The 22862-nt window shown below is 46.7% G+C and overlaps 1 long non-coding RNA gene across 12 annotated transcripts in view; it reads left to right on the top strand.

Annotated features, from left to right (window-relative positions):
• The window catches only part of LOC102550919 (uncharacterized), a 90425-nt gene that overhangs the window by 50212 nt on the left and 17351 nt on the right, over positions 1–22862 (top strand). Inside the window, exons 1-2 of one of the 12 annotated variants that reach the window (XR_360604.5) lie at positions 9830–10150; positions 12658–12848. The exons of 10 other annotated variants lie outside the window; for them this stretch is intronic. This is a non-coding gene — a long non-coding RNA (uncharacterized LOC102550919). Of the gene's footprint in view, positions 1–9811; positions 10151–12657; positions 12849–22862 lie in introns of those variants that run through there. One more of the 12 variants, XR_596533.4, reaches the window with a different exon arrangement.

The following is a 22862-nucleotide window of genomic DNA, read 5'->3' as shown; positions in this document are numbered from 1 at the left end:
CATGCATGTATGAACATGTTTATGTACATGCATATGTGTATATGTTTGTGTATGCATGTGTATGTGTGTATGTTTATGCCCATGCAAGTGTGTGTGTGTGTGTGTGTGTGTGTGTGTATGTGTCTAGAATTCAATATTCAATGCCTAGTGTTTTCCTCAATCAGTCTCCTCTTCATTTTTTAAAGTCATTATATTATTTTATGTGTATAAGTGTTTTGGCTGCACATATGCATGTGCATTATGCACGTGCCTGTTTCCTGTGTAGGTCAGAAGAGGGGACCAGATCCCCTGGGACCAGAGTTAGAATTAGTTGTGTGTTTCCAGGTGGATTCTGGGAAACAGACCCAGGCCCTCTGCAAGAACAAGTGCTCTTAAATACCGAGTCCACTCTCCAGCTCCTTACCCTCTCTCTTTTGAGACCCAGCCTTTCACTGAACCTCCGGCTCCTTCATTCAGCCAGACTGGGTGACCAGAAAGCTCCAGGCATCCTTCTGTCTCTTCCTTGGCATGCTAGGGCTGCAAGGCACTGTGCCATCCTGGCCTGTGGTAAAAAGCACATGGGAGCATTTTACCAACACCATCATCTCTGGGTCTCACTGTGTTTTTACCAACACCAGGGACTCTATCCACAGATAGAAGCTAGCGAGATTATCCAATGATGCCCTCACTACTTTACAGACCTGTAATCTACTCAAGGGATAAAAGTGACTCATGCTAGACTCCTGTGCTCCCAGGCATCTGTGGCTGCAGCAATGATGTTATTTGTAGCCACTGAGATCCCACAAGAACAGAGATAAAACGGCACTGACATGTCTTCCCTGGAATTGGAGCTCTAGATACTCCCCTGAATTCTGGGGTTCAGGGAGGTCCCCCTGAAAGCAGGCCCTCTTCTCTCAGAGCAGCAGAAAATGCTGGGTCATGAGATGAGCACACGAAATCAGACTGGGTAAAAATTGTCTTCACCAATCTCATGGCACTCAACTTGTGGCTGGGACCTCCATCTGCTGGAGATGCCACACCTCCCGGTTTCAAGGTGAACCTAAGACCTGCCACACCTCGGGCTCATTGAGGACTTGGGGTGCGGAGGAGGCATGGTAAGGATTCTGAGAGTCCATGACGGATTATGTGAGTCAACTCCCAGCTCTTTGGACATTCTCTGGAACCCTGACTGTGGAATCCATTCTCCCTGGCCAGCCCTCCCGAAGGGCATTCTGGTAGCTGTGTCCTAAGAGACACTAAGACTGAGCTACAGATAGGGTAGAGCATTTTGAGAGGACACCATGGTGGTATAGTGTCAGGAGGTGGTGGTTTTCCACGATGCTGAGCGGAGTTGCAGATCCAAGGAAGACTGGTCACCACACTCCCAGGCACCTGCACCAGCTATATGTTGACTTTGGATGCCAGCTAGGGTCTGGAAGCTGCTGGTCTCTAACTATCCCTGTCTTCTTCAAGTCCTCTGGTGACAAGCTGAGCATAGCAGACTGTTTCCATCCCCCAACCCCCATGTCCATCCCTACTTCCCATTGCTCAACTTCTCTGCTGCCTGTGGGCAACCCGCTTTGCCACAAACCCGGGGAGGTAATAGGTAATGGGACTTGGGAAAGAAATGACTTTCCTGAATCAGTGGGAGTGAGCATTTTGGAATGAGGTCTACTCAAACCATCATTCCTATTTCCAGAATCCCTTTGTCATAGAACCCAGTTCTCCTCTTAGCAGGACTTCACGGAGGCTGTTTACTTCCTGCAGCCTTACATGCAACTCTGAGATCAGGGTTCTCAAATTGGAATGCCCAGACTCTCAGTAGGAGCGGGTTCCTTCTAGAATGCATTTTCATTTATGCAAGAACCCAAGTGAAAAATTTCCCACACATTAGAAAGACTAATGACTTTACAAGAAAGAATTCACAATGCAGACAACGCCCTTCCCACAACACGTATTTTTAGCTTCTTAGGTCAGTGCTCCTCAAACTGGAACCTAAAAATACATTCCCAGAATGCCTTCTGTTTTCTGCAGAGGTGGACAGTGGTCCATATGAAACATGACCCTCCAGTGATCAGGCAGTGTTCTGGCCTGAGAAGTGGATCTGATATAGTCCAGCAGTCTACCTCCAGAAGGAACATTCTGAGCTCTCAGAACCTGGCTCCCTGCAGGCATCCATGTTCCTGGTCCTGTCTAGGCTGCTCCATCACTCCTGAACATGTGGGTACCCAGAGTAGCTCATGCCTTTTCTTAGTTGTTATGTCCCCACTGGGTCAGAGATCATTCTATTGATTCCTGGAGGGGGACGTTTGTGTTCCTTTCCTGCAAATGTTGACACACATACCATTGTACCCACCTGTCCCTTTCTGAGTCACTCTTAGATAGTGGGTCTCTTAGAATCTCTGGACAAAGGAACAGGTGTTAGCCCAGGATCCCTAGACACCTTGCTCAGTCTAACATCACTGGAGGGTCATGTTTCATATGGACCACACTGCCTGAAAGTAAGCCTTGCTACCTTTCAGGACACAGCAGGGAGAATTTCTTCCAGAAATGCTCCACAGAGTGAATAGTCAGGATTCCACAGAAAATACAAGGAACCGGGGACTGACTTACATAGTAGGGTCACGGAGCCCTGCTGTGTGCCTCCTTCAGCCTGGGACCCAGGAGAGTAGGAGATGTGGAAGCACTCATGTTCACCTTTGAATCGGTAGCTATGGTGTTTGGAGACAGCAGATGGAGGACCCAGTTGCCGGGTAACATAACGGGGTCCCCCATGGGTCGAGCGACACTTGTCCTTTTGGCAACAGTCATCTTCACCCAGTCTGTGGATTCACAAGTTCATCTCTCTCCAGAAGGAAGTGATGTTTGCCAGCTAGATGGTATGCGTCACACACCATCTACAAGCCAAGATGAGCCAGCACACTGCCTCCTTGCTGTGTGAACATGCTCCATAGAATGCAAACAGACAACATAGTAGAATGTAGCCTTCGGTTCAGTAGGCAGGGAAAATCTCTGAAATCCCCTTTCGGTTACACTGCCCTAGGAGGTGCAGTCCTGGGTCTTGTAATTATCCGCGCCTGGGCTAAATTAATACAGGACCAAAGATACAAACCACATAGATATGCTGTGGGTGTGAGGAATGAACTCTTAGTTTTGGCTCATTTTGATGAGGACTGGAACGATCTGGAATCCTATTTTCCGACATAAGTAGGTGAGATAGTTTGTTCAGACTCTGACTACCTGTCGGTGGACTTTGTGCAATGGCTGCCTTCACCTCGCCAGGGCCCTGGCTGATGATGTTTTCTCCATGTGTGCTCAGGTCCTCCATTCCTTCTGGGGGTGGGAGGTAGCCTATCTGTGTTCCTCCTGTGGGTGATACTTTTAGTTCCACAAGTAGACAAAGGTCATGGAGGAATCAGTCTGTTGGAGCAGGTCTTTGGCATGTTAGGGGCATAGAGAAAGAAGCCCAGGGAGCTGTCAACCCTGTTGCATGATACTCGATTATACTGTGAGCCCTGAGATTGCGTTGTTTATTGGAAGAACCTTTTTCTTAGCACATGCCTTTAATCCCTCTGGCTGGAACACAGACGTTCACACCTTTAATCCTAAACAATGAAGGTAACGTTAGTTTGTAGAACCCATGTTTGAAAATGATATGTAGCTGAGTAGCAGACGAAGTGATGAATCAGAGAAAGATTTGACAGATTAGGATATGCCTATCTGTCAGGAGAAGAGGGAAGAAAGGGGATCTACTTAAGAGGGAGCAGTGCAGAGAGAAAGAGAGGAGGAGGCGGTTTTACTGGGAAGGTTTCACAGAGACTAGTTAGACACAGGTGAGGACAGAACGAGCCAGAGAATGAGAAGGAGCCACGAGATTAGAACAGGTTGCCAAAGTTAGTGTGTAGCCGAGCAGAGCAATTCAAGAGAGGCCAAGAGATAGCAGCCATATTGAATCACTCAACTTGGAGAGGAGTTTGAGTCAGAATGGCTGAGAAGTGCCAGCTAGCCAGAGTTCAGGAAGAACTAGAAAGGGTGAGTGTATGCAGCAGTAAGCTTCAGAGCTGACAAGATTCTAGGCCTACATAAGATTGTACCGAGGCTAGAAGCTTCCAGAACTAGGTCTAGGTTGGCAGAAGAAGGAAGTAAGCCTGAGATGACAATTACGTCAGGAGAATAAAGAATATTGTTACAGTCATCCCAAGTAATCTGGCAAGATACTCTACTCCTAAAAAGCTATCTCTTGGAGTTTATAACTTTCTTGGAAAACATGACCTTGGATGGGGCAGTGTGACGCCTGCTATGCCTCTCAGCTTTCCTTGGTCTCAGCATCTCTGCACTGGTTTGTAACGGGCCTGAAGTGGAGCAGACCTTTCCAGAAGGCCCTTTGGGTATTGCACCCCCCTGGGCCTGCTCTTCAGTGGAGGTCCAGTTGCTTCCCTGGTGGAATGGCTTCACTACAGGTGTTTCATTGCAGCTCAGCAAGAAACTGAGTCCAGAGGCACTAGTGACCACCCTCAATAAGGCTATTCTGTCTTAAGAATCAGTTTTAAAGTTATTCTTGCTTCTCAGACTATATTAACCTTCCAGGGCCCGCACACCCAGGGCCAAGCTTCAATTAAATTAGAGGTCTTTGTTACTTGAAACCAGGCAGGATGCCTGTCCCTAAAAACACGCTTGATTCCCTTCTGCATCCAACGTTGGTCCTCAGAGTTGCTCGCTGAGGCGGACACATTCTGCGCTATCTCCTTCGTGCAGGGGAAGCCAGGTCAGGCAATCAGTCAGGCTGAATCTGGGGTCTGAACTCTGCTTTTCGGCTGAGCAGAGCAGAGTGATGGCTGAGACCTTTCCCTCTGCAGTTTGCCTTGATTTCTTTTCAGGTGCTTGTGGAGAAACCCCAGGCAGTCACTTGACCCGCCGTGCTACAGCGGTCTCTAGAGAGGAAGCACAGGATGATTTCTGCCTGTGGAATACAGCGAGGCTAGCAAGAGTCAACACATCACCACGATTGATTGAGTTTGTAGATGTGGGCAGCAGGCACTGAGGTGAAGCTACTGTGCTGCTGTAATGTGTACCACCAGCTTTTCCTCAGATTCCTTGGGCTAGGCAGGGGTCGGGTGCTGGGCTGGGCATTGAAAGTGATATCGAAAAGAAGCCACAGAGACCCTGGAGGGGTGGCTCAGCACCAGGACCTGAGTTCAGTCCCCAGAACCCATGCTTAAAAAGCCAGGCAGAGGCAAAATAGTGCAGACCTGTAATCCCTACACTGGGAAGACAGAGCCAGGAGGATTTTCTGGAGTTTGCTGGTTAGTCTAGCCAAATGTGGAAGACTCAGGTAGCAATGAGAGAGCAAGAAATCATGTCTTCAAAAAGGTAAAGAGAGATAATGTCTGTTATTAGCCTCTGACTTCAAATATTCAAATACACTTATATATACAGACATACAGAGGCACATAGAAATACACACACACACACACACACACACACACACACACACACACGCAAGAAGGTTTCTGACACTAGGCAAAGCGCCAGGGAGAGATGGGCAATGCTCCTGACCTGGAGAGGTAACAATTGCAACAAAGGAGGACATGAGTGAGTGCTTTGATTCAGGACTGGGAGCGTAGAGGTGTGGGGGGATATCCTACAATTTGTTCTTTCAAGCTTGGATGGAGCCGAATTGTGCTAGATGTGAAGAAATACATTTTCTCAGAAAGAGATGGACCCCTCCTCTCATGGAGAGGCAATGTCTGACTGCAGACGATGTAGGCCTGTGGATGTTGGGTGACTTGTTGTCACCGTTGAAAAGGGATCTGCCTTGGCTGAATAGCATCTTTAGGTGAGATAGCTGAGGCTCCGAGGCCTTTTGAAACCTGTGATAAACTAAGGCAGCTGAGCAAGCCAGTGTTTAGGTTGTGAAGCGAACCACATCACTGTGGTTAGTGGACCCGCTTATAATACACTGTGGTACCCTTGTCTGCGTACCCTTGTGATGTACTGCGGTGTCTTGCTTGTGCACAATGCAGTATGATATCCTTCTCTGTGCTCGAGATGAAGTGTGGTCTCTTGTCTGTGCTCATGGAATAGCGTGGTGCCTTGCCTGTGCATGATGCAGTGTGGTCTCTTGTCTGTGCATGAAGTAGTGTGGCCTCTTGCCTGGGGTGCAGCATGGCACTCTTGGTGCAGAAGGAGGAGAACCTTCTGTTTTCCTTTGTCTTTTTTTGCCTCAGACCCCAAAGTTGGGCAGAAAGAGAGAAGAGATTTCAGGACTCCTGCTTCTTCACATGAGTCCTCTATACACAGAGCCCTCTACACACACAGCCCTCTACACACATAGGCCTCCACACATACAGGCCTCTACGTAGACACATAGGCTCTTGAAGGACCATATAGAGAGTAAAGTCCCTCTCTAGCCTGGTTGCTCTGAACACATTTGGTAGTTATTTCAGACATGCATTTTGCTATCAATGACCATGGACTTTCTAGATTGTTTGGTGTCCAGGGTTGTCAAGTTTCAGTTCATCCCAGCTAGGCAAACAATGGTTTTGCAGGCCCAGCAGGCTCAGCGGGCTCTCTGGGCTCTGGGTCTCCACCATTGGGCTGATTAGTGCTGTGAATGGTGGCACCTGAGGTGAGGAACTTGCAGTGTCCTCCAGCAGAGTGGTGGATGGCCTCAATCCTGTAGTCGAGTGTGGACGCAAAGCCAGTCTTCATTTGCCTTCTTATGTAAGGATGGCCTTGTGTAGCAGACAGGAAAAAAAAAAAAAAGACTTGCTGGCAAGGGAGGGTCTCCCTGGCTTCGCTGTTGGAATCTGAGCTGTGTCTTCCTTGGAGCAGAAACAGAATTTGAACAATGGCTGGGTTGGCTGTGAGAAATGAGCTCTGGCTGCCAACTGTACCCTGCTTTTCACCTCAACAACACAGGACAAGGAATTGGTGGCACCGCAGCTAACTCTCACCCATAAATCATGTCTCCATGTCAGCCAGAGCCAGACCAGTAATGCTGCGGGCTGGCTGGGGGATACCTGAAATGGGCTCTAACGCAGGGGTCAGGGGAGGGCAAATGTACACATGGAGGCCCTCCCAAGAGATAGTCCAGGCTGATAATTTATTAATGGAGAGGCATGAATGAGAGTGCAGTGGGAATGGTGCCCTGAAGAGCAAGGTTCCATTCTCTCTGGGGTTGGGGGTAAAATCTAGCAGCGCTGGGGAAGCCTGACGATCAGGGCGTCAGGGGTTTGTTCAGAGCAAATCTCAGTGGCAATACACGGTGGAGGTGTCCAAAATCTATGAGGATTAGCGCTTGCTTTGCGGCCAGCTCAGTTGCACCTCAAAGGAGAATTCAGGGGCAAAACCACACAGTCTCTCAGGGCCAAGGAGTTAGTATTTTAGGGTTCAGAATCAGAGCCCCTCATAACCTTGTGCTTTTCCTCCTCTTGACATTGTTAGGCGAGGACTTCCAGGGCTCTAGGTCCCCTTCTAGCCCGCCATTCATCTGAGATGTTGCCCAGTGGTGCTTCTGATATAAGACACCCTCTGGCACACTTGCAGACCAGGCTGCATCAGATGGGAGTCCTGCAACAGGTGTCTGCGAGGGCTGGGATAAAGGGGCCTAGGGACTTCACATAGAACGCTAGACACACTTGTCTCCAGAGTGATTTACCACTTTTCCGCTGATCCCGTTTCTCCCCTTTGTGAGATCAACCGTTTTTCAGATTACAGCTTTTCCCGTGTTAGTAGACGATGCAAATACTTCTGTCTCTAGAGCTATGGTTTCTCCAGGTCCTGTGCCCACTTATACCTCACCATCCCTCACATGATATGCGGATGAGAAACCATGGTCTTCTCATCTGCCTGTGTGACCTGGGTTCTTGTCATCTGGGTCATGCTGTCCCTCTTTTGGGGGCTGTTTATGAAAGTCCTTCCATTTCTGTGAACTGAGGCTGGAATTCATAACAGGGCTGTCTCTGTATACATTGATCCTGTTACTCCTGGTGCCCACAGTGGGGCCATTTTCCCTGTATGACTGTAATGGCTCCCTACTCAATATGCCCTCACACAGCAAGGACAATCACCCTTCATACACAGCCAATGAGGGCTGACATTCATTCAAACCATTTCTCAACCTCAATTGGCTCAAAGGAAAAGTGTAATCACTTAATACCATTGATGGGGTTCTTCCTATGAAGAGCTCACCAGTGGGGGTGGGGCTCTTCAGTACAAGTGCCTCACCAGTGCAGCTTCCTTACCTCAGCACAGGATCCTTCTGTCAGAACAGCTTCCCTTCCCTCGTCTATTTTCCTCTAAATTTCCTTTAGGACTTCTCAGCTCTGACATCAGCCATGAACTCATCCCCTTCCCTACCTCCAGGACTAGGGCAGGCTTCTCACATCTGCTACTCCAACTTCAGTGGGAAGTTCCCGTTCACAGCTCATCAGAAAGCTTGGTACCCGCAGAGTCTCTATCCCTGGTGACTGGGCAACTCTGCCCCTGCATGGTTATGGGCACAGGGTCCACAGACACTCTAAAATGTCCACCTTGGGGAGGGTCCATGGGCATCTGAAAAGCCATCATATTCTTATGAAGGATCAGTAGGAATCACTAAGTCATTCCATGCTACCCTTTCCTGGGTAATTTAGAGACCATTAAGGTAGAAAGTGGTCTCTGAGTCTTTACTTTTTGTGTAAATATTTGGTGTTTCTGACTATTTGGGTCATATGCATCTATCGTATTAAGGCCAGGCGATGGGCTTACATGTCATTTCAACTTTTATTATTGGAGCTTCCAAATTGTGAGGGTGATGAAATTTGGAAGGTGTACCTTCCGGAGCCAAGGCTCCCTGAGAGCTCTGAAGGCAGAGGGGTGTTTGACTGAAGCGATTGCATTTTCCTGATGGTGTTCTGTTTTGACTGGAAGCGCCTCTGCATAATTTCATGTCAGGCAGAATAAAATAATCTTTCCTCCTGCTGGTGCTTTGTAGTTAGATTGTAGAGAATCTTCATAAAATATGCTGGCAACACATCTTTGATCCAGTATTCATATATTCTCCTGCACACCAAATTTCAAGGCCATGTTTAAAGGGAATAAAGAAAAAGACCCCTATAAAAAATGACAGCTATGCCGCTTGGTTTACAAAGAGCCTCTAACAAACATTTAGATCTTTCGACCTTCCAACTTAAAACAAATTATTAATTTATGGCGGGTGTGTGCAGTTGTGTTTATGATTATGATTGTGCATTGTGTGCATGCCTGGCGCATGTGTGGAGGCCAGAAGGCAACTTGGATCTGTCCTTTCACCCTGTGGGCTATAGGGATATAACTCGTTACTAGGCTTGGTAGCAGTTGACTTTACCCATGGAGCAATCTTGCCAGCTTACTTCTTAAGTCTTAATCCACAATCCACCAGTGCCCAAATACCTGCTCAGTCTTTAAATAGTTGCTTTTGGTTCTGAAAAAAAAATTATGTCAGCGCATGTCTGGTGAATGGTACATGCTGCTGTGATATTTCATGTACGAGCTGTGGTTGAAAAGGGTCAGCATTTCCAGTTGGTGGGTTTACCAGAACGGAAGGGCTGTGTCTCTGCATGTTTAGATACTAAGAACACTTCAGGGAGAGGTGTTTGGTAGCAGAAGGAGTTGTTTCCTTTGGAAAGAAAGTTGGGCTGTAGAACAGCACAGCTGGAGTAGGAAGTGGGGTTCTAGTGTAGCATGACTCTAGAGAGAATTGGGGCTCTAGATTAGCCTGACTCTAGAAGAAAATGGGTTCTAGAACAGCCTGACTTCAGAAGGAAATGGGATTCTAGAACAGTCTGACTCTAGAAAGAAGTGGTACTCTAAAATGGCCTGACTCTAGAAGAAAGTAGGGTTCTAGAACAGTCACATTCTAGAAGGAAATGGGTTTCTACAACAGTCTGACTTTAGAAGGAAGGGGGAATTCTAGAACAGTCTGACTCTAGAAAGAAGTGTGGCTCTAGAACAACCCAACTTTAGAGCCGTTCCAGGTCATAGCTGACGAGTTCAGCTAGGCAACAAGTCAAGTGTTCGGTTTGAAGATCTGCGGAAGGTCTTTCTGTTTGGATATGAGGTGGAGACAGTCTTAAGAAGACCACATGGAGATGTGCACACCCACGAAGAAGGGACACAACCTTCTCAGCATGGACTAGCACATCGAGAGGTGAGGAAAATATAAAGGGGAAGGTGGTCCAACTTTTAGCCATTCAACAGGTAGGTGTGGAGTCTGAGGAGGAGATGGGCAGGGAGCATCCCGTTATCCCAGGCTTTTAAAACCTCACTTTTGATAACAAGAAGCAAGATATGACTGAGCAGATAGAAGCTCAAATGAGCAGAGATATACCCTGCTAGGCGGCATAACAATGGTGTCTGACTTTCAAAAGATAGTTAAATGGCTGTCCCAGAGAGCTGTTTGAGACGGTGGTGTTCCAGGTAAAACAATAACTAAATAGTTTTGTCTATGACTGATGCCACCCATAAAAACAATCTAAAGAGGGCACTCTTTAGATTTAACTTTTCATTTCTTAAGGCATGACCTAGACTTTTAAACAGGAGAATGCAATGGGCTTTGTTAAGTTCTGTAACTATAGGCCCTGCAAAGGTGGATTCGGAGGGGAGCCCACCCTCTTCCTGTCAGAGGGTTTCTGCTCTGACTGCCCTTAGAGCCTAAGGTCACTCTGTGCCCTGTGAGGTTACAGTAGCTACTTTTCTGTTGATGGTGATACAATGTCAAGATCAAAAGCGACTTAAGGCAGAGTGACTTTTCACCTAGGTTTCCAGAAGGCTAAGATCTGTGATGATGGGAAAGGTGAGGTAGCAGGCAGTATTCCTGTGGAGGTGCCTGTGTGGTAAGGTTGTAGGCAGGCCAGGCTGCGTGTGAAGAGAAGAGAGGAGAGATATAGCATGGGGCTTACCTTGCCAGAGTCCCCCGGACATAAATGTGCCTTTAGTGACTTACTGCTCCTTTTTTAAAATTTGTTTTCTTGGACAGAATTTTCTGGATCCCAGGTTTGTCTATCCTTAATTTTGTAGTTGGGGATGTCCTTGACCTTTTGATCCCCCTGCCGCAATATTCAGATTTCTAGAATTATAGGCACAGGTGAGCAGCCCTGTTGATGTAGTGCTGAAATTGGACCCAGCATTTCATGTGTGCTGCCTGCCTAGCCCACTGCAGCCCTCAGTGCTGATTGGGGTTTGCAGCTAAGCCCACTCTAAGCCCTCTTGGTGCTCAGGGTTTGTTCTTTGCTTGTTGTCTTAGAGTTTCTGTTCCTGCACAAACATCCAGACCAAGAAGCAAGTCGGGGAGGAAAGGTTTATTCAGCTTACACTTCCACATTGCTGTTCATCACCAAAGGAAGTCAGGACTGGAACTCAAATGGGTCAGGAAGCAGGAGCTGAGGCAGAGGCCATGGAGGGATGTTACTTAATGGTTTGCTTCCCCTGGCTTGCTCAACTTACTCTCTTATAGAACCCAAGACTACCAGCCAGGGATGGCACCACCCACAATGGGCCCTCTAACCCTTGATCAGTAATTGAGAAAATGCCTTCCAGCTGGGTCTCATGGAGGCATTTCCTCAAGGGAGGCTCCTTTCTCTGTGATCACTCCAGCTTGTGTAAGGTTGACACACAGAACCAGCCAGTGCATCTGCTTTGCTTCAGCTCCATGGCTTCTTAGATGTGACTGGAAGCACAGCATCTTCCAGTGTTATAGAACGGGACTTGGTCTTTTCTGCTCTCTATCTTCACCCCACGCCCGCCCGCAGGAAACTGTAAAACTCTGCTCTTGAGGAGACCTTTGAAAAGCAGACAAAAGGAAATTCAAAAGTTCGTTACTTAGTAACTGTGATTAATGAATACTATGTCCACTGTAACATTTTCACCACACGGGAGTGATACGTGAGCCACAGGTCTTAGTTTCAGTTGCTGTAGCACAGAGGCCACAGCTGGTTGACTTATAAACAAGACAGTTTAATGCAGACATTTCTAGGGGCCAGGAATGCGCAGTGAAGACCTAGGCCAGATTCAGTGTCTGTAGAAGTGTAGCTTCTGGTTCATCTCTGTTTGCATATGTGGAAGGGGCAGGGAGCTCTCTGGGGTCTCACTTATAAAGGTTCTAATCCTGTTCATATGGGCCCCATCCTCATGACTCATGAACCCCTAAAGACTGCACGTCCCACCTCTGTAACCTTAGGGGTGAAGAATTCCTTGGGGGAATTATGTAGGACTCAGACCTTAGTCTTGCACCTTGCTTAATTAAACCCCAACACCACCACCTGGCAGACTTGCCACAAGTTTGTATACAGCTAAACTGATGCAGATAAAATTAGGACATAATCCTTCCTTCCTAGTGAAAATTTTAACTTGTACATTTGAAAGAGTTCTTTAAGACACATACAGATAATCTAGGTAGCTCTTGGGTACACAGAGACATATACATATATTTGCATATATACACATCGATAAAGGGATCTCTAAGCCTCTGCAGAATCTGCCTGTTTTCAGTCACTTAGCTTGGAATCACTGATGTCGATAACCCTTCTCCCACTGTGGACGTCTCAGACCACAGCCTCTCCAGGGGTGGTGTGTTGGCACACATCAGGGATGTGTTGGTCCTGACTCACCCCAGGGATTACAGACAGTTTCTGCTTTCTCTGTGCTGCTTGCTTTTAGATGTCCCCTTGGTTATCTCACAAGACCACTCACTGATCATCTGCTGGGTCAGCCTCTTCCTTGAGCCATCAGTGACTGAGGAGTGACATCAGCTGTGGGACCCACGGTCTTCATCATGTACAAGTGACAGAGCCTCCGGATCTTACTGGTCTTCCTGGACCAGTGAGGGTTGTAACGATTCAATAGTGATGGTGAGAGCTTTTCCAATCAGAGACCTTGAGACAGAAGGTAGGAACAGGTGGGCCAGGCCAGCATGTGCTCTACACAGTCCAATGCAGTGGAGCGAGAACCTCAGAACTGAGTGTCTATGAAGGTACAACATACGAGGTCTGGGCCCACAGGGTCTCAGAGCACCATACTCCTGCTCTGTGTGGACATGTCTGTGGAGTAATGGTTGTTAGCAAAGATGGAACCAGGAACTCTCCTGCAGACCCATACACTCCAGCACTCAATGTGGTTTCTAGGTCAGCACTAGGCTACCACTGATCAATGGCCTCAGTCTCCTGTTGGTGGCTTCTAGACCAGTGCTCTCCCACTGAGTCGCACCCTTAGGCTTTATTGATGGGTCAGATGCCTGCACTGTATTTCTGAGTCATAGACCCAGCCCTCCTCCACTGTTACTATGGCATTTGTAATTTAAGAGTCTTTAAAAATTCACCTCTCAAGTTGTGTTTGACTTAGGACTTACACTTCCTTCCTGAGAGTCCCAACTAGGAACAGCAAGTTAGGCATCCTTCCTTCTATCAGAGGTAGCGAGAGCTGCCACTCCAGATACTCTGGGTCTACTTGACCTGGTCTTCCTTTAAGCAGTGGGGAGCTTGGATTCTGCACTTCTGTCTCAAGCAGGCATTGGCTTCGGCTGAGCTTGGATAGTTGTCATTAACTGCTGAGGGCTAGGGTGGCCCTTTCATCATTAGAGTCTAATGACAATAGTTCAGCACCCATGACTGAGGCTGTCATCAGGAACTTCTTCTGCTTCTAGGCAAGTGGGAGGGAGGGGCGAGAAAACTCAGATTGATGAAAGGCGTCTATGCGAAGTGAGAAAGAGAACCAGAGGAGAATGAAAGGGTCATGGAGGTATAGGTGATACACATGTAGAGGAAGGGAATATTTGGAGGGAGGGGAGGAACCAGGCAGAGGATACATGGGGACAGGCGAGGGTGGTTGTGAATGAAGCTAAAGACAGAACAAACTGTAGTGATGTGAAAATCCCACGACGAGGCCTGTTACTTTGCATGCTAACTTCAAAAATAGTAATAAAAAAGGAAAAACCTGACACATAAACAAAGCCATGGGGTGGTTGTGATTCATTCCAGAGTGATAAATTACACTTTGTGACAGCTTCACTCCTCATTGTGGGACCAGGGATCCAGACGTGCTGACTTACCACAGGGTGGCATTGGGGCTCTGAGAAGGGCTGTGATGACAGAGGCCTGAGAGGAGGGTTTCTGTTTATTGACCTGTTCCTGCCTCCTTCACAGAGGAGGACAGGGTTAGTCTTGTCTTCTGAACCTGGAGATGACTTGGCTCTCTTGTTTAGCAGGTGACTGTTGGCAGAGATAGGTGTGTGTGTGTGTGTGTGTGTGTGTGTGTGTGTGTGTGTGTAAGAGAAACTGACTCTGTGACAATGTGTGTGAGAGAGAGTATGTGTATCTGTGTGAGAGACACAGAGAGTATCTCTTTTAGTGTGAGAGAGTCTCTGTGTGTCTGTGTCTGTCTCTGTATGTATGTGAAAAAGAAAAAGACAGAAACAGACAGGCAGAGGTATAGACAGAGACAGAGAGATAAAGTAGGAGACAGAGAGATAGAATGTGAGCAAGTGTTAAGTTTCAGCTCTGTGCAGAACTCCGCCAGTCCTGAAAGGTCCCTTCTCTTATGAGGTCGGGGACCCATAATTGGGCTGTGCTGTGACATGGGACAGGACCAGGAAGGTTGCCAGGGACATGGAAATGCTGGAGTGATATGCTGTCCATCTGGCTCAGGCTAAGGTATGATGATTTGACTACAATAGTGCCTGGGGCTAATTCCACATCCCATCCTTCTCAGTGGGATTCTACTAAACAGACATTGACTTCTAAGTAGTGTGGTGGTTTGAATAAGCTTGGCCCTAATATGCGTGGCACTATTAGGAGGGGTGGTCTTATTGGAGTAGGTATGGCCTTGTTGGAGGAAGTGTGTCACTGTGGCTGTGGTCTTTGAGAGACCTTCCTCCTAGGTGCCTGGAAGCCAGTCTTCTCTTGTCTGCCTTTGGATCAAGATGCAGAACTATTGGCTTTCTAGCCCTATACTTGCCTGGATGCTGCCATGCTCCCACCTTGATGATAATGGACTGAGGCTCTAAAACTGTAAGCCAGCCCCAATTAAATGCTGTCCTTTCTAAGAGTTGTTCTGGTCACAGCACCTCTTCACAGCAGTAAAACCCTAACTAAGAAAAAGACGTCTAGGTATTATTTGACTGATTTTTTGTGTTCAAATGCTTTCATGCCCTAAATGTTTTCAGGGGAACCCTCCTCACACTCCAGTCTCCTATAATTTCCCCCAGAACCTCATTAGTTTTGATGTTTTTAATTTCTTACATACCAATATTAAATATTACATTTGCATTTTCACATGGGACTTTCCTCTCAGATTCTAATAGTCTTTCTATGCTTTTATCTCCATGAGCACAACCGGGACACACTTGTGTCAGCGTCTGTGTTTTAGAGGGATCAGTATTATTTGGTGAAGACTGTAGCATTTCTTTCTCATCCTCTTGACACCCAGGGCATCTCTTGGGGGCCCTGAGCAATTTTCTCTACAGATAGTGAGCTCCTAAGTTGCGCAATGTTTGTTAAAACTCAGACATTCAGAAATGGTGTTTAGCACCTACAGAACTGTCCAAAGAAAGGGAGGTCTCCAGAAAGAGATGAGGCTCCAAGCATAAGGTCAATGGCTATTTAAAAGAAAACCAGATACTGTCTTTCTCTCCAAGTGTCTTTTCTATTTGCTGTGATAAAGAAATTCAACCAAAACAGCTGCTGTGAGAGGCACCATGACCAGAACAACTCTTAGAAAGGACAGCATTTAATTGGGGCTGGCTTACAGTTTCAGAGCCTCAGTCCATTATCATCAAGGTGGGAGCATGGCAGCATCCAAGCAGGTATAGGGCTAGAGAGCCAATAGTTCTGCATCTTGATCCAAAGGCAGACAAGAGAAGTGTGAGAGTGTGTGTGTGAGTGTGTGAGTGTGAGTGTGTGTTTGAGTGTGTGTGTGAGTGTGTGTGTGAGTGTGTATGAGTGTGTGTATGTGAGTGTGTGGGTGTGTATGAATGTATGTGAGTATGTGTGAGTGTGCATGAGTGTGTATGTGTGTGTGAATGTTTGTGAGTGTGTGAGTGTATGTGAGTGTGTGTGTTAGTGTGTGAGTGTGTGTGTGAGAGTGTGTGTGTGAGTGTTTGTGAATGTGTGTGTGAGTGTTTGTGAGTGTGTGTGTGTGAGTGTTTGTGTGTGTGTGAGTGTTTGTGAGTGTGTGAGTGTATGTGTGTGTGTGGTGTGTGTGTGAGTGTTTGTGAGTGAGTGTGTGTGTGAGTGTTTGTGAGTGTGTGTGTGAGTGTTTGTGAGTGTGTGAGTGTATGTGTGTGTATGTGGTGTGTGTGTGTTTGTGAGTGTGTGTGTGAGTGTGTGAGTGTGTGTGAGTGTTTGTGAGTGTGTGTGTGTTTGAGTGTGTGTGTGAGTGTGTGTGTGAGTGTGTATGAGTGTGTGTATGTGAGTGTGTGGGTGTGTATGAGTGTATGTGAGTATGTGTGAGTGTGCATGAGTGTGTATGTGTGTGTGAATGTTTGTGAGTGTGTGAGTGTATGTGAGTGTGTGTGTTAGTGTGTGAGTGTGTGTGTGTGAGTGTGTGTGTGTGAGAGTGTTTGTGAGTGTGTGTGTGAGTGTTTGTGAGTGTGTGTGTGAGTGTGTGTGAGTGTTTGTGAGTGTGTTTGTGTGAGTGTTTGTGAGTGTGTGAGTGTATGTGTGTGTGTGTGGTGTGTGTGTGAGTGTTTGTGAGTGAGTGTGTGTGTGAGTGTTTGTGAGTGTGTGTGTGAGTGTTTGTGAGTGTGTGAGTGTATGTGTGTGTGTGGTGTGTGTGTGTTTGTGAGTGTGTGAGTGTGAGTGTGTGAGTGTGTGTGTGAGTGTTTGTGAGTGTGTGTGTGAGAGTGTGTGTGTGAGTGTTTGTGAGTGTGTGAGTGTATGTGTGTGTGGTGTGTGTGTATGTGTGTGTGGTGTGTGTGTTTGTGAGTGTGTGTGAGTGTGTGAGTGTGTGTGTGAGTGTTTGTGAGTGTGTGTGTGTGAGTGTTTGTGAGTGTGTTTGTGAGTGTGTGTGTGAGAGTGTGTGTGTGAGTGTTTGTGAGTGTGTGAGTGTATGTGTGTGTGGTGTGTGTGTATGTGTGTGTGTGGTGTGTGTGTTTGTGAGTGTGTGTGTGAGTGTGTGAGTGTGTGTGTGAGTGTTTGTGAGTGTGTGTGAGTGTTTGTGAGTGTGTTTGTGAGTGTGTGTGTGTGTGTGTGTGTGTGTGGTGTGTAGCAGGCATCTATTTTGCTCACAGGTCCAGGTCATATTCCATCAACACTCAAAGTTAAGGCAGTAGGGACTTGAAGCAGCTGTTTACACTCTCATTCAAGAGCAGAGAGCAAGGAGCTAATGCACACATCCCAGGCTAGGCTCTCTGTCACTCTTCACAGACTCCAGAGCCAAGCCTCTGTCCACCTTCAGTGTGCTTTAGTTCTCAGTAATGTGCCTCAGTTCTCAGTAATGTTTTTGAAAGGTTAATTGGAGGACTAGATTTTTTTTCCTTTCTTTTCTTTTTTAATCTTTCAGTAGGATATTCATAACTTAAAAGGGGGTGTGTATATAGAGGGGAAATTTCAGTCAGAAAGAACAGTTATAAATGGTCCCTAGGGCAAGCACAGAATGGAGAGGAGTTCACACACTGCCAGACTAGGACCGGAGGGGTTGGTGCTAAATCTGAGAATTCTTGTCACTGAGTCCTGTGCTGTGGGAAATCCACAACTCTGTGCCATTTATTTGTTGAGTGATCACTCCCAGGAAGAATTCTTTTGTTTTCTAAATCACAACACACAGACACACAGACACAGACACAGACACAGACACACACACACACACACACACACACACACACACACGAATAGGACCTTTTTGTCCTGGCTGTAGCTTGCTTAGGAAATGAAATTAAATAACCTAAGTAATCTGCCCCCGTCCTGTGGGAAGGGTCTGAGTTCAGGAGAAGCCACATTGTCTTGGGACACACCTATACACATCTATGTATTCAGCAACACAGAGGTCCCAGGCACCTGGTTATCTCTACAGTTAGCAGAGGGATCGCTCTATGAACCTGCTTCATCCTTACCATGAGGGGGGAATGAAATCCCCATGAGTTCCTCAACTTGCCCAGTCACATATGAGGTGATTGTTTTCCTCATCACCCCATCCTTAAAGTGAGATAGGATGATAGTCCACTCATTGCATTCATCCTTGCAAATCAGGAGGGGTGAAGTCCCCATGCATCTGCCCTAACCCTCAAACCAGGCTGAGTGGCAGCCCTGCAGAGCTGCCGAACCCAACATCCAGAGACATAGCCTGTCTGAATAGAAAATTTCAGAAAGTGCACCAGGCCTTACGTGCCATGATATTCCTCCGTCCTTTGCTACGCTAAGGGCTCTGGATGTTGGAGGATAAGCCAATGTGTAAGGCTGTGCATAGTCCCCCTGCCCTTACTGTGTTTGTATTCTTTATAAATGCTGCTGCACATGGCTGTGGTAGGCAGGCTGCCCTGCTCCTGTGAGTTCCTCAGCTTTCTACAGCCTTGTGCTCTTGGAGGAGTCAGCAGTGTGGTGTGGAAGGTGAAATCTCCACTCTAGAAGACAGGTGCATTCCCTACTCCTAGATCCGTCAGCCCCATAGTCCATCAAACAGTCTCAGCACCATTCCATGGCATCTGCAGTACTCTGTAGGCGGCTTCTTGAGAGAACAGAGATCAATTAGGCACCATCTCCTGTGTGATGCCTAATGTGTTGATGGGGAGACAGGCATGCAAACAACCAGTAAATAGTGCTAAGCTAATTAAACAGCAGGCTGGACGCCCAGAGAAGAAAGGAGTCATTGTGATTGGGGCAGCAGCAGAGCCTCCATAGATGACACAGGACGTTGAGAGGCTAAACGGATAAGCTAGGTGGTTAGAGACATAGATTCGAGTTGGAGACGCCATGCTGGCTGAACTTTTCCCATTGAAATTGAAGGTCTGAGGCTGTGGCTTCATGGGAACTGGTGACTGATCCATTCTGTGTCACATATGCCTTGATGCATCTAATGTATAATTGGGGGTCTAGATATCCATTGTAGCTGTGACTTCTGTTCACGCAGGCCAGAGCTCTTGGCCTTCTCAAATAGCCCTGGGCTCCTATACAAAGTACTGGAATTGAAAAGTGAACCTTACAGAATTGGTCATCTTGACTCTCCTTTGTCCATACCCCTAAGCACTTGCAAACTTACTTTTAGAAGGGAGTGGTATGATTGAAGACCCCACTTTTAGATCGCATGATCAAAACACTGAATAAGCAATCATCTTAGAGAAGAATACTTTGGGAACCCCTACCACCGTATTTTCTGATTTAAAATAAAAGCTTGCATAGTTTCCACCTATCAATGTATTCTTGTCCCATTTGGAGCTCAACAGATGGGATAGAAGAATCCTAACCATACAGGTTTAGCCAAGCACTGCCATGTGTGTTTTTAAACCACTATTGATTTGGACACTAGGGAAGAGAGACGCTTGGTCCGCTACAATATGATTCCCAATTCTCTCCACATGTGGCCTTAGATCCAGACTCAGGGGATGGGTGGAGTTGACAGATACAGAGGGTCTCTATGTGGTATAGAGAGACGGCAGGTTGTTGGGTGATGGGGGGATAATGGGTTAGGTAGTAGGCAGATGCACACATACCTGGTCGACTATTGGCAGTTATTGGCGAGCAGGCTATGTATGCATCTATGGATGGATGAGCAGATAAATAGCCACTTATTAAAGGAATACATTTGCAAGTTATAAATGTGGGCTATTTTCTCAAAGACTGTAATGGGACGAAGAGGTTTTCTCATTAACATGATGAATTCCACTGTATGAAAAGGGAGATTAGGACTCAGATCTAGGCGCTGTGGCAGGGCTGTCAGAGCAAAGAGAAGGCTCTAGACTGACCCAAGTAGACGAGTTTCAGCAAGCCTGCTCCTCACTCAGCACCTTGAAGGGTGCCACCCAAAAGTGAAGGATTCCGGGGATTTGTCCCATCACAGCAAGGATACAGGACCCTTGGGTCATCTGAGGAGTCTGGTGAGTAGGGCGCTTACCAGGCAGATGGAGGCTTCAGACTTCTGAACCACCGTGTGTCCAATGTCCATTCTTGTGGCTGTCTGTCCTTCAGGATTCCTCAGAGTCTGGACAGCTAAGAACCTAGGACAATAGAAAAGGGTGCCATCTACATTTGTGCTCTAATGGACCCTAAGAGGGTCCCCCAGGTAAATTCCCAGGAGATCTGATCACAATGGACTTCCTAACTAAGGAAGACTGGGTGGGATTGAGGCTGTATGTCTAGCTTGTTTGTCCCAGGTGATGCTGCCAGGGTGGGAAAGAGAGAAAGGAGAGAAAGAATTAAAAGTGCAGCCTCAGTGGTGCTAGATGGAGTATTTAACATATTAGACTTTAAAAGTATTCTTTCAAAGTTCAAAGAGAGAATTACGAGCATGCACCGTGATTCAACATAATAGACAATATTTTAAAACCGCAGCTGTTGTGCCAAGCAATGAAGCCATCCGTGTTCTGAACTTCAACGCAAGGACAAGGTTAGCTTCAACTTTACTGACTGGACTCAGCTCAGCAGGATGAACCATCACAGAATTCCAACTCTTCCCTTGGAAAAGGAAGGTTCAGGGAAGGGCATCCTCATTAAAATGTTGAACCCCCTGGTGCAAGAGACAAGCACTAAGACTGTCATGTTTTCTCAGAGCCTGCTCCAAACGGTCTGCTAGCTTGCTCAGCATTTATTTGAACCACAGCATAGAGGATTTTAATATTCAGAATGCACATTTTATAAGCCTCACGCTGAATATGCATTTCATGAGAATTAGGCTAAATATGAAGAGTCCAACTAGATTAATTCAACCCAGTTGATCTCCCTTTAAAGTCTAGGGAAGCCAAACTGTATTGTACTGCCCATCAGTTTGTCAAAGAGCATCGGAGCTCAGAGATACTTGAAAAGGAATAAAAGCTCCCCCATGGGCAGGCACCTTCTGAAGTAGCTCTCTCCTTGTTCATGCCCATGGGAACAGACTTCAAGTTCAGAATGGGACCACCCTCTCAGTACTTTCTCTCTGTGAACTCCTTTAGAAGCTGCCACAGTACCCTTAAATATCAATTTTAGCCAAACATTTTTGCATATTGCTATTTTTTCTCAAAATGATGTCCTTGTCTCCTCGGGGAGCAAGGCAGATGCCACTTGCAGCATTAAAGCTTTTTGAATTTTTCAAAAAGAATACTAGTGATTATTTCCTGAGATTTGAAATAAAATGACATAGTTCAAATAAAATTAAATCTGAACCATGTTCAAAGTAGACCTCAAGATGGAGAAGCAGCCTCTAGGCCTTGGCTCCTCACTCCCGCCTATGTTTTTATTTTGTGGGGAGGGGTAATTCGGAGGATGCGGCAGTGTTCTAGGCAGTTGGAGCTAATGGGATTAGAACATCCATGGGCTCCACTTTCTTAGTCAGGGCAGGGTTCTCTGATAAACCCCAGAACTCTACAAAGTCTCGACCAGTTTCCGTCACACCACGCCATGCCTTTCGTTCACCTGTTCAGAACCCAATGGAGAGAGGACTTTATCTCTGTGTTGACTTCGTAGATAAGGAAGGGGAACACACTCTTATCAAATAATGTCAACAACAAGTGGCTAAGGACATTTAGCAGGCCCCACGCTTCAAGGTTTGCCCGTGCTGGGATTGAGCCTTGGGATTTACCCAGAGCTTAACCTTACCCAGAATCATGGTACCCTGAGCAATGATTCTGCTCATCCCGTGTTCGAGAAACTTAGGGCCTCACACACCGATGCTAATGATGAGACTCTTGGAGCCATTGTGGGAGAAGAGGGAGCCTGAACCTTTGGGTCTCCATGGAACACTTTGAGATTCTGATTAAATAGCTACAATTTAATTAAAAAATTCTAATTAATATATACCTCTCTCTTTAATGTTCAGAGATAAGGTTCTCCTCCTAATAAAGGAAATTGGATTTTTTTCAAATGTCTTACAAGGAAAATAATGTTTGACCTTTTAATATTCCAATGCTCGCATTATCTAAATCCTTCCCCCTTCCTGTGTCTTTCTGTGTCACGGTTTAGCCTCCCTGGGTTGTAGGCGACTTCCCACATTTCCAGGATTTACCAATAGCAGCCTTCCTGGCCCTGACTTTGCAGCCTCACCATCTTTCCTCAGTGCCCACAACTCCATCTACTCCTTCTTCCCCAGGCTGGCTAAGCTGCCCTGTAGGTAAGAAAGTCATACTGGTTCCCCAACATCTCTGTCTGCTCAGTCTGATGACTGTGTAAGCTCCCACCAGGATGTTTCTGTGGGCTGCCCTAGATAGAAGCTCACTGTTTTCCTCAGAGGTGTTTGGTTCTGAAGCTGATCTGGCAGCACACATCCTACAGGTTACAGAGTCTTCACCTCACCCCTCCCCTACTGAAGGGGATGCATCCCTCTGCATGGGTTCCTCCATGCTTCTTTCAGTCTTACATTTCAGGAATACATTTTTATCAAATCTGGTTCTTCAGCAATTTCATAAATACGTTCTGGTTTCACTTCCATTCGACCTTTTCCTACGTTTGCATATTTTGTGACCCACTGATTTAAATAGGGCCATCTGCGACTATAGGTTTGGAACGATGCATTTAAGCCCGGTGGGCTCATCAGTGGGAGCAAAGAAGCATGCCCCTTGGGCACTCGAAGGAATCTAGAAATTTGCCCTAGAGGAGATGGCGGCTCCAGATGTGCACATCGACGCCGGGCTCAGTAGAGCCATCTGAGCCAAGGGAATAAGAAATGTTCCACTTGATACCCACATACATTTGTCCAGAAAACACGACAAAGGTGAGGACTCACCAAACAAACTCTACACACGGATA

This window comes from Rattus norvegicus, chromosome 16 (assembly GCF_036323735.1).
Source record: "Rattus norvegicus strain BN/NHsdMcwi chromosome 16, GRCr8, whole genome shotgun sequence".
NCBI classification, from domain to species: Eukaryota; Metazoa; Chordata; class Mammalia; order Rodentia; family Muridae; genus Rattus; species Rattus norvegicus.
The sequence above is the reverse complement of the archived record's forward strand: the minus strand, read 5'-3'. Positions and strand labels throughout refer to the sequence as shown.